The 9,159-nt window shown below is 41.4% G+C and overlaps 1 long non-coding RNA gene across 1 annotated transcript; it reads left to right on the forward strand.

Moving 5' to 3' along the window:
- On the forward strand, positions 1 to 1,956 carry LOC136022344 (uncharacterized). The gene is made up of 3 exons (XR_010616139.1): positions 1 to 72; positions 500 to 743; positions 1,052 to 1,956. It is a non-coding gene; the product is annotated as an uncharacterized LOC136022344 (long non-coding RNA).
- Positions 1,957 to 9,159: the final 7,203 nt, after the last annotated feature.

Below are 9,159 nucleotides of genomic sequence, written 5' to 3' on the forward strand. Positions count from 1 at the left end.
CAGCCTCACATGGATTGCTCTGTGGAGCAGATGCAGGAAAATTCCCTGGTGGAATAGGACGAGGCACCTGCTGTAAGAGTGGGCATATTTATAAAGCACCTCTAAAGGTTTCCAGCTGCTGAAGTAGCTGTTGGAGGCTGCCTGTGTAAGAGTGAGCTGATGTGCAGTGTTATTGCTGCTCTGAATGGTGCTGGGGGAACAGCACTGCTCCCATGCAGGCAGAAGGAGATCTTAAACTCCTGCTTGCCTCTAAAACAGCTGTGCTATACCTGGGAGCTCTTCTTCAGAAAACCCTTTTTTATGCTGATTTGTAAAAAAGCTGCCTAGATTGTTGTTGTTCTAAGAAATCTTGCCTGTTCCTGGCAGGGAATGAGTTGGTTTAGGTGATGTTCATGTTACCCAGAGATTTTTCTTGTAGGGAGGAACTACTTAACTAGTGAACCTTAAGTTATATTAACCAAGCAAACTTAAACAATGAATTGTGAACATCCATTTTCAGGTTTTTCACATCATTTTATACAGCTGACGACGAGATGGTCATAGACAACAGCTGCCATGAAGATGGAGCTCTTCTAGTACCCAGCATGATTGGTGCCTGCGCTTTCCTTTGAAATACATACTCATAGAAGAAAGCTTCCTGTCAACTTAGGCATCGACTTCCAGTTACTTCAGTTCCTGGGTTATAAACTATAGAAGACACCTGAGCCACCCTTTCCTGACTGTGCATCAGAGACCTAAATCTGGTTAGTAGCAACCATTGTTATTTTTTGAGAAGATAAATAATTCTTCCTGCTTGTAAACTATGTGTGAGGGTGTCACATACATTAAAATGAAAATAGTCTATGGAACAGTAATCAGTGTGTGTAAAGGATGGGGAGAAGTTAGGAAAAGTGTTAGTAAAATAAAATCATAGTAAAAGTAGGAGGTCTACAAGGTTAAAAGGCATCATAAGATGAAAACATTGGTTACGTAGCTAAAGGCTGAACTGAACCTTATTATTCTTACGGACTTTCAGAAAGCAGCCACTGAAATAGCCTCTTTTGTATTGTAGATCTGTATGGTACATACAAACGTATTTCCCTTCGTGTCACTGCTGAACAGCAGGACAAAGAACAAAGGATGCATGGGGGCAACCTGCATCTGAGACAAGTATCATCCCTTCACCCCCCCCTCGACTCACAGCACACTAACAATTTCTGAAGCACAGGATGTCTAGCCAGGCTCTTTTTCATCACAACATTTTCACTCCCTCTCACGTACCGTGCATTCGATGTAAACGCTGAACTTTCATTATCGCCAATGTGATTTCTGCACATGGAGCCACAAGAGGCAGAAATAAGAAGTCTAGAGCCCTTCTGCTTTAAATTCTATCTCCTGCAACCACTGTGCTAGAAATGAAGAGCTACCTCATTGTATATGCAATATGTAAGTAGTTTGACAAGGATGTCTCTTTACAGCTGAAGTGTCAGCTCTGAATAGATGGATCGGGGGTCTTGAAAGACTTGCTACACATCTCTGCATCATTGTTCATAAAAACTTCAGTAAGTATCTTCAATTCCTTGCACAGCAATACACGCAACCGCCTCAGCTTCTCAAGGGCACTATACCTTTGATAATGAATGTATTTAAACAAAAGGGGGAAAAAACACCTTTGCTGAATATAATAGAATGCAGCTCTCTACTTTTGTATTTTGTGGGACATGAAGGTTCATCATTTAGTGAAAATAAGATGTGTACCATCAGTAACATCCTGTCTGGATTTCGGTTTCAGAGTAAAATGCTTTTCCAGTAATATTAGAAGAAACTGCTTTTCTCAGACAACCCCTTGTATTGGGGCTGCGTTGCAGTATCCTCCGGACTCTTTTCTCCCTTTTGTTGTGCTCAGCCTGTTTTTCCAGTTTGCAAATCCATTTTCTCCTTTATATTCAAAAATTTTATGCTTCAGGTGGGCAAATTTCCATGAGCTTTCAGGACTTCAGATTTACTGTTACTCCTCACTGGCCAATGGATAAATTCATTTGATTAGAGCTCAGCCTTCAAGAGAGAATTTGGAGGGAAGCAGAGTTCAATCAAGGAATACCTGGCATCAGCTAAAGTGTGCACATCCCCTCAATAGTATCTTCTTCCTCTTCTGTGAGCTGAACTCACTGTATGTGAACAACATCTCCAGCTCCAGACATCACAGGACATCTTCACCACAATAAAAGGACCAAGGTGTGTGTTGCAGGAGGCTCATGGCCTGCAGTAACAGGCACCACTGTTCAAACCCCACAGGGAGTATCACAGAGCTGATCTGATTGAGGCAACTGAATGTCAAACCCCAGGCACAAGCACATGAGGAAGAGGGCTGAAAGTGACACCTGGTCCTCATTCTGTGGCAACCAACCGGTGCCAAACAATGCTGAGGGCTGGGGACTTTGAATGAGGAGCAGGAATGGCAAATGGCATTTTCTAGCAATAGAAAAACCAGGAAAACCATCATCTGTTTCTGAGGCAGTGCTCTTGCTGCAATATTTCTGACATCCAAGCTAAACTGTGCAATAGATGCATTCCCAGAGGATGAGCCCATCAAGTGGGCTGCATGTGCACCACCTTGCAACATGATATTTGCTACTCTCACAAACTACCAGGGTTGCTGGGTCAGTGGCTTGAGGACAGATCCCAACGGAAATCTTCTGTGCTGCAAAACATTGTTTGGGTGGCTAAGAAGCTCTGTTTTCCTTAGAATCAATATTGGATTAATGCAGTGGTATTGGGTTGGAGGCACCGCGCTCTAGGAGACGCTAGCTGTAAGATGAGATATGGAACTGAAGTGTACTTGTAATGCCTGCTTGTAATATTTTAACAATTCAGCAACAACTTTGTAAGGCAGGCTATTAGCTGGACTGTGTGAAGCAATTCCAGCCAGAGCAGCTGAGTTCTCTATGAACCCTGCTCCTGCATTTTTATTTCTGTAAGATATTCCTGATTTGAGCTCTTGCATGGTGTTGCTGTGCATTATTAAACCCCCATTTTCCACTCTAGAAATGGCTGCATTTAGATTTAGGTGAACTTACAGTGGAGAGGTTAATCCGGGAAAAAAAAAGCTACATAAATGTAAATGATTAATTACTACTTTCATATTTTTAAGCTGAGAACCCATGGCTGCAGGGATGAAGTTGGTGCATTGGCTCACTGAGTTACTCTGTACTCATACTTCTCCTGTGGAAGAGCAATTTGCTCTCCCTCTTTCCTCTTTTCTTTTTCTCCCCCATTGAAAAATGGAGTGACCAGATTGTTCATCTCTTTTCTCATTGTGAATGGTCTCCTAAACACCGAAAGATGGTTTGGCAGGGGGTTGTTACAAAGATTAGCATCTCTCCTCAGAGCTGGTCCCCAACTGTATTCACATATATGAATCCATCTAACGAATCCTGAAGAGTAATATATAACCTGATGATGCAACAAGCCAGGAGACAAAAAACCAGCCCATTAAGAGGACAAAGCTAATCAATACTAATAGCAAAGACTAAGATTTTAAAAGCCTCTCAATGAAGTCAGGCACAATCTTACCGGTCGGTCAATAAAACATGGAGTGTGCCTGGTGGGGGGAAGGCTGGGGGCAAGTCAGACAGAATGAGGAGAACTTTGTTTAGGAGGTACTCCAATGAGTTAGTTCTCTGGATTGTACAGCATGTCCTGGCTGCAGGTAGCAAAGGTGGAAGGAACAGCAGCTCTTGAAAGGGTAAAATGCTGACAGCACATGGAAGTTGGTTAGCACCTCCTGCCTCTCCTTTTCCTTAACTCTTCCAGGTGCAGCTGGGATTTGAGCAGCAGCTTTACACACCCTATGTTAACGCATCTGTGCTCAGCCGTCCTCTTATATTCCCAGATCTGGCTGCTTTTCAAGACAGAAGGTATTGTGATTTCATTCCTTACCTGGCAATAACTAATTCGCCCCCAAAACTCGCAGACTAAAGTGGTTCCTTCTCATTGCTCATCTCCACAAGGACCGTTATGGATTGAGTGTTTCCTGGTCATGGAAAGGACACTTCAAATGGCCTATTAATTTGACTGTATTTTTTTGGTTTGGCTTCTAAAATTCTTTGACAACTTTCCTAACCCATTCTTGCTCTAGGTTAGGTTCTTTGGTACATTTCCTGTACAAGGTCCCTTTCATGTCATTGAAAGTTAGACTTAATCTTGTGTTTGGCATTCTTGTGTGTTGGTAAGACCAACATCCTTTCTCCTGGCTATGACTGATGCAAGCCTTGTCCTCCTGTGTTCTTATAGAAGCTGCTGGTAGAAGTGTTTTCCTGCCTTTGCACCCTTTCTCTGACTTCCCAGTATATCCTCATGGGAGAATTCCTCCATGGATGTTTGAGAAACCACCTCATGCTCTTTCAAATCCCTTCTACTTGCTCATTTTCTCTCCTGCTCCTGCCCATCATGCCTCATATCCTCTCTACTTTGTGCTGCACTCCCTCTCTCCCACACTCCAACTGGAGCTAATCCTTCACGCAGCACCACCCTCTGCCTCTCATTCTATCCCTACTCGGCAAATGCTGCCCCTATGACCCAGAACATCCTTCCCTCACTCCTCACAGTCCAGGCAAGCTGATGGACAGAAAGGAAAGCATCAGCCTCCTGCAGGGATGGGTATACAAACATAGCCACCACATCAGCCAGCCCAACTGCATCCAGAGGATATCATGCCAGTAAGTCCTTAATTCTCAGAGAGAACTCTAAGAGGACTGAGTATCTCTTTGCCCTGTGTGTGGTGCATGACAGAGCATAGCCTAGATCTAAATGAATAGGCACTACAGAGTTAGTATTGATAAGTCAAATGGCAACCAAAGCTTCCCACCCTGTACATCAGCACTAGTGCCTGGCTGTGAGCTGTCTGTGAAGAAGAGGAAGGCTGCTCAGCACCTGTAGACCAGTCCTTGGCCCCTCTACTGAAGCTGCTATAAAGGCAGAAAATCACTTTGCTAGGACTAAAGGCAGCAGTGGTGCAATGGAGCTGTGCTGGGATCATTAGGGTGGTTAATATTCAGCAGGCATATTGCTAAAAAGACAGTGCATGCCATGAAAAAAAAGCAACAAAGCCCCAACACGGCACACAGATCTTTGGCAGAGATATCAGCAGTGACAGTGTTGTTTGTACAACACACAACTTACATCCTCTAAGACCAGACGCACTGCCATGCTGCATCTACATGGAGGTCATTGTGGAGCAGTTGTGAAAACAGTGTAAACCCATGAATTAGCGATTAAATGCTTTTTACTGCTTTATTGGTCCTCCAAAGATGAATTCTCTACTTTGGCACCAAATGATGAAGCTCTTAACAGCATCATGCTAGGTGCCAGTGGAGCAGCAGTCAAGCTGCAGTCAAAACTGACATTGTGACTTTGGTTAGGGGTCCAAAATAAATGATGCTAAACAGTAGCCAAGCCTGCACATATACATACAGATACATATTTTGCAAGAAATGTAATTTAATTAATCTAAAAAAATTAATTAGAACTCAATGAACTCTTTGGAAAGATCCTCAACTGGAGATGAAGGCTGTCTGTCACCATAAATGCAACATAGCTGGAGAAGGAAATTTTCAATGTATGTAGAGACTCGATAGTCCAAAATGTGTTATCAGGCAGAAAACCCAAATCCCTGTAAAGGGCCACCTCTTGCTATAATGCAGGTCTTTTCTATAATAGAGTCTGCCCTCATATAGGACTACTGCTGCACTGCAAGCTGTAATAAATATTAATGTGTCAAACTCTACACCACCTCTATTTCAGGAAGGAGGCAACAGTCCTGCAGAGATGAGTTGCAGCCCTGCTAGGAGCAAGTACATTCCCAGGGCTTTGGGTAAGGAATTTTTATCTTTGCAGTGATTGTATCCTGCATTTCTCTAAAGAATCACCAAACCCTCCATTTTACTCTATAAGAAAGGCATGAAATCTGTCTGTGCTTGGGGCTATGCCTTGGGGGAGTGATATTTGCACTTCATCCTATGTTCATAGAAAATCTGCCCTCCTGCCAGCCCAGCATTTTGTAATGCAACCCCCCAAGGTCATTCCCTACCACCTGACAGTAGGATGCTAAAAGCCCAACATATACCACCTTGCAAAGAGACTCTGATATTTATATTGCATTTCTTTCTTATAGTGCAATTGGTCTACAGAGAAAACTAAATATGTATATAGTTGTGTGTATCTGTATCTTATAAACTAAACCTTTCATTCTCTTGCCTGCATCATGACACTGTATTAAATGTCTCTAAATAATACTCTAAGTAGTTTTACTACACCAAACATTTGAATCTATACTTGTCTTTAGACATCATATTATTCTAAACATAGGATATAAATGTAAATAAATATTATACTAAATATTTATGTTTACTATCCCATGCAACAATAGTTTATTAAATATTTACTAGCCTACTTACCTGTGCTGTTGTGGGCGTAGCTGCGTAACTATTTGTGCTACAGAGTGTTTTTGTGGTTGATTAAAATGCATTTGTGTGTACATCTGCAATGTTTGGTAGGCCTGGTTAAAGAGCCACTTACAGAAGAAAGCAGTCAATGCTATTCCTTTAAAAGAAATGAAGCTGCTTGTTACAGATTCTGCAACAGCCCTTAGACGAAGCTCTTATTAGCATCATGCTAGGTGCCAGTGGAGCAGCAGGTTATTTTTAAAGTGTTGGGGTGCCACATGCAGTGTTACTCTGCAAAAAAAAAAAAAAAAGATAAAGAAAGGAAAAGCAGCCTCTGTAACGAGCCCTGATCATTAGTTTCTGCTCACAACATGTTGATGAAAGAGAACTCTTTTCCTTTCATAGAAATGTGTGTATCTGTCCAGGAATAATCCTAGGAGACAGGAGAGCACGGGGAGATTATTCCGATGTTTTCTCCATCAGGAAATGGAGTAACATAGAGAACAGGAAGGCAGTAATGCTCACCCATATCACAGACTGAAGACGACAGCGGATTTTATACCTCCACGGCAAGAAGATTCAGGCAGCCTTTACTGTTTATTTCATCCTTGTTAAACTTAATTGCTCTACAGGCAAACACTGTTGCTACTGTTCATTCAATATACGTTCCAGCAGAAGCAATTTGCCTGCAATTAGTCAGCAATGACACCCAGTTCTTAGGCAATCTTAGGTGGCAGCAATCACCGTTCTTACTCTCCCTGTTCTAAGCAAACTTTCATCTTCTCACAATGCAAAAGGACTGCATTTACCACAGGAGATGACCAGCCCTACTGTTTGAAAAGTCATGATTTAAGACTCCCACCAGAAATGACTACTTTGGTTCAGATTTACTAGTAAAAAGGTACTTTAAAATCTTGCCCATGAAGCTTATAATGAGCTAAGTTATTCACAGAAATACAACAGGAATGAGGAGGAAGCACAAGTGTTTGCTTTTTATGGTAGATTCTAAGTAAATAACCTTAGAAGCAATAGGTTGATTTGTTTGCAATTTAATTAATTTCAAATAAATTATCTTTCCTGAGTCAACTGGTAACCTGATGGCAGGTTGTCACACTGGAGAAAGGCTGCCCAACCACTCCACAGCCATGTAGCATCAGCCAACAGGGCTGAGGGAGGTGAACTTTGTAAGGAAGAGAGACTGCAATGAACATAGGAAAAAAAAGGAACTCAAAAGAAAGCCATTAAGCGCTTTTTCATCCTAACTAAGTTCATTGTGAAGGGTGGTTGGGAAGGGGGGTAATATGAGACTTTCTTATTGAAGAAAATATTGATTGTTCAGAATCAATAGCATTAAAAAGCTGTGTCTTAAGCACCAAGCTTTGAAGGACTCCACAAGCTTTTCCGTTCCCTGTCTATTCTCCTGCCAGAATTTTGATAGATTTAGCCTGCAAACCAGCAAATGCAGTGATTTTATGGTGGCCAATATATATTAAAAAAATTAAGGTGTCAAGCATGAATTTTATTATATCTGCAATCAGATGTACTTCCTTCAGTCAGCTCATTTGCAATTAAGTCCAGCTGTTCTCAGTGGAAAGGAGTCTTCCAAGGAAATTGCTGTAAAATTTAATGGGAATATTTTCCTTGGTGCTTTGTTGTAAATATAGTTGTCTTAATAGGCTTGCAAAGGGCTTTGCTTTTTATTCGGTGGGCAAGAGAAGATTAGTAATTTTTCATGTATTAGAAAATGAATAGGTCAGTGATAGAGCTTATAAAGCTTATAAAATATTCTCATCGTATAGCAACAGGAAGAGCTTTAATACCTTGAAGGAGGGGAAGTTTTGGGCAATTTTTTGGTGTGCATAATTGTTTATTTGCATACAAAGGGCTACTTGTTACCTGACACATCAGATGGAGTTTGCTCAATATGTTTTATGGGTTTTTTTTCCGTCTAGAATCAGGTATGACAGCCAGAGAGGGGCATCAGATTGCAGACTTCAGAGTATGATCCTTCATTTCAATATTGCAGTGTAACATACCACAGTGGCCAAAATATTATACCTTAAACTCACTATACTGCAGTGCTTTAGTTTACCATAACAGAATCCTGTTCGGGCTTTAAGCAAACGATGAACATTAGAAACTTTCCTATGTTCTTGCTACTGTGCCCAAAGAGCACCTCTTTCCTTTTTGCCACTTAGGCAAAGCTTAGATGTGTTTTCCCTATCTTCCAACAATCTTTTCAGCAGCATTTTCAACCCATGTGCTTCTGTCACTCTGGGAGAACAGCGCCTAAAATAAAGCAGTGAGATTTGTAATTATTGACATACTTATAAGATGTAATGGCGAAGCATTAAATATAACAAAATGAAACTATTTTGAGGGGCAATGTTGAGACATGAATGATTGAAAATACTGTTATTGTGGATCTGTTTCCACCCAAGTGAAAATCAGACTCCTTCTCTAATGGTGAAATATGACCTGGCTCTTGCAGCGAGAGTAATTCTCTAATTTGCTTAACATTGTTATCTGTGCAGGAAAGCCTTGCGGGAAAAAGAATTCAGAGTGGATCAAAAGTGCAGGTTATTTTGGGGGACAGAATTAAGCCACTTTTTATTCTGTGAGACAGTGATCATATTCCTTTTTTTGGCAGCTGTGAATACTGAGGAGAAAACAACCCGTCCTGGTCCAAAGCTGTGTTACCATTGCTATATTGGTTTGCAAGAGGTGAAACTGAATT

The sequence above is a fragment of the Lathamus discolor genome, chromosome 15, assembly GCF_037157495.1.
Source record: "Lathamus discolor isolate bLatDis1 chromosome 15, bLatDis1.hap1, whole genome shotgun sequence".
NCBI classification, from domain to species: domain Eukaryota; kingdom Metazoa; phylum Chordata; class Aves; order Psittaciformes; family Psittacidae; genus Lathamus; species Lathamus discolor.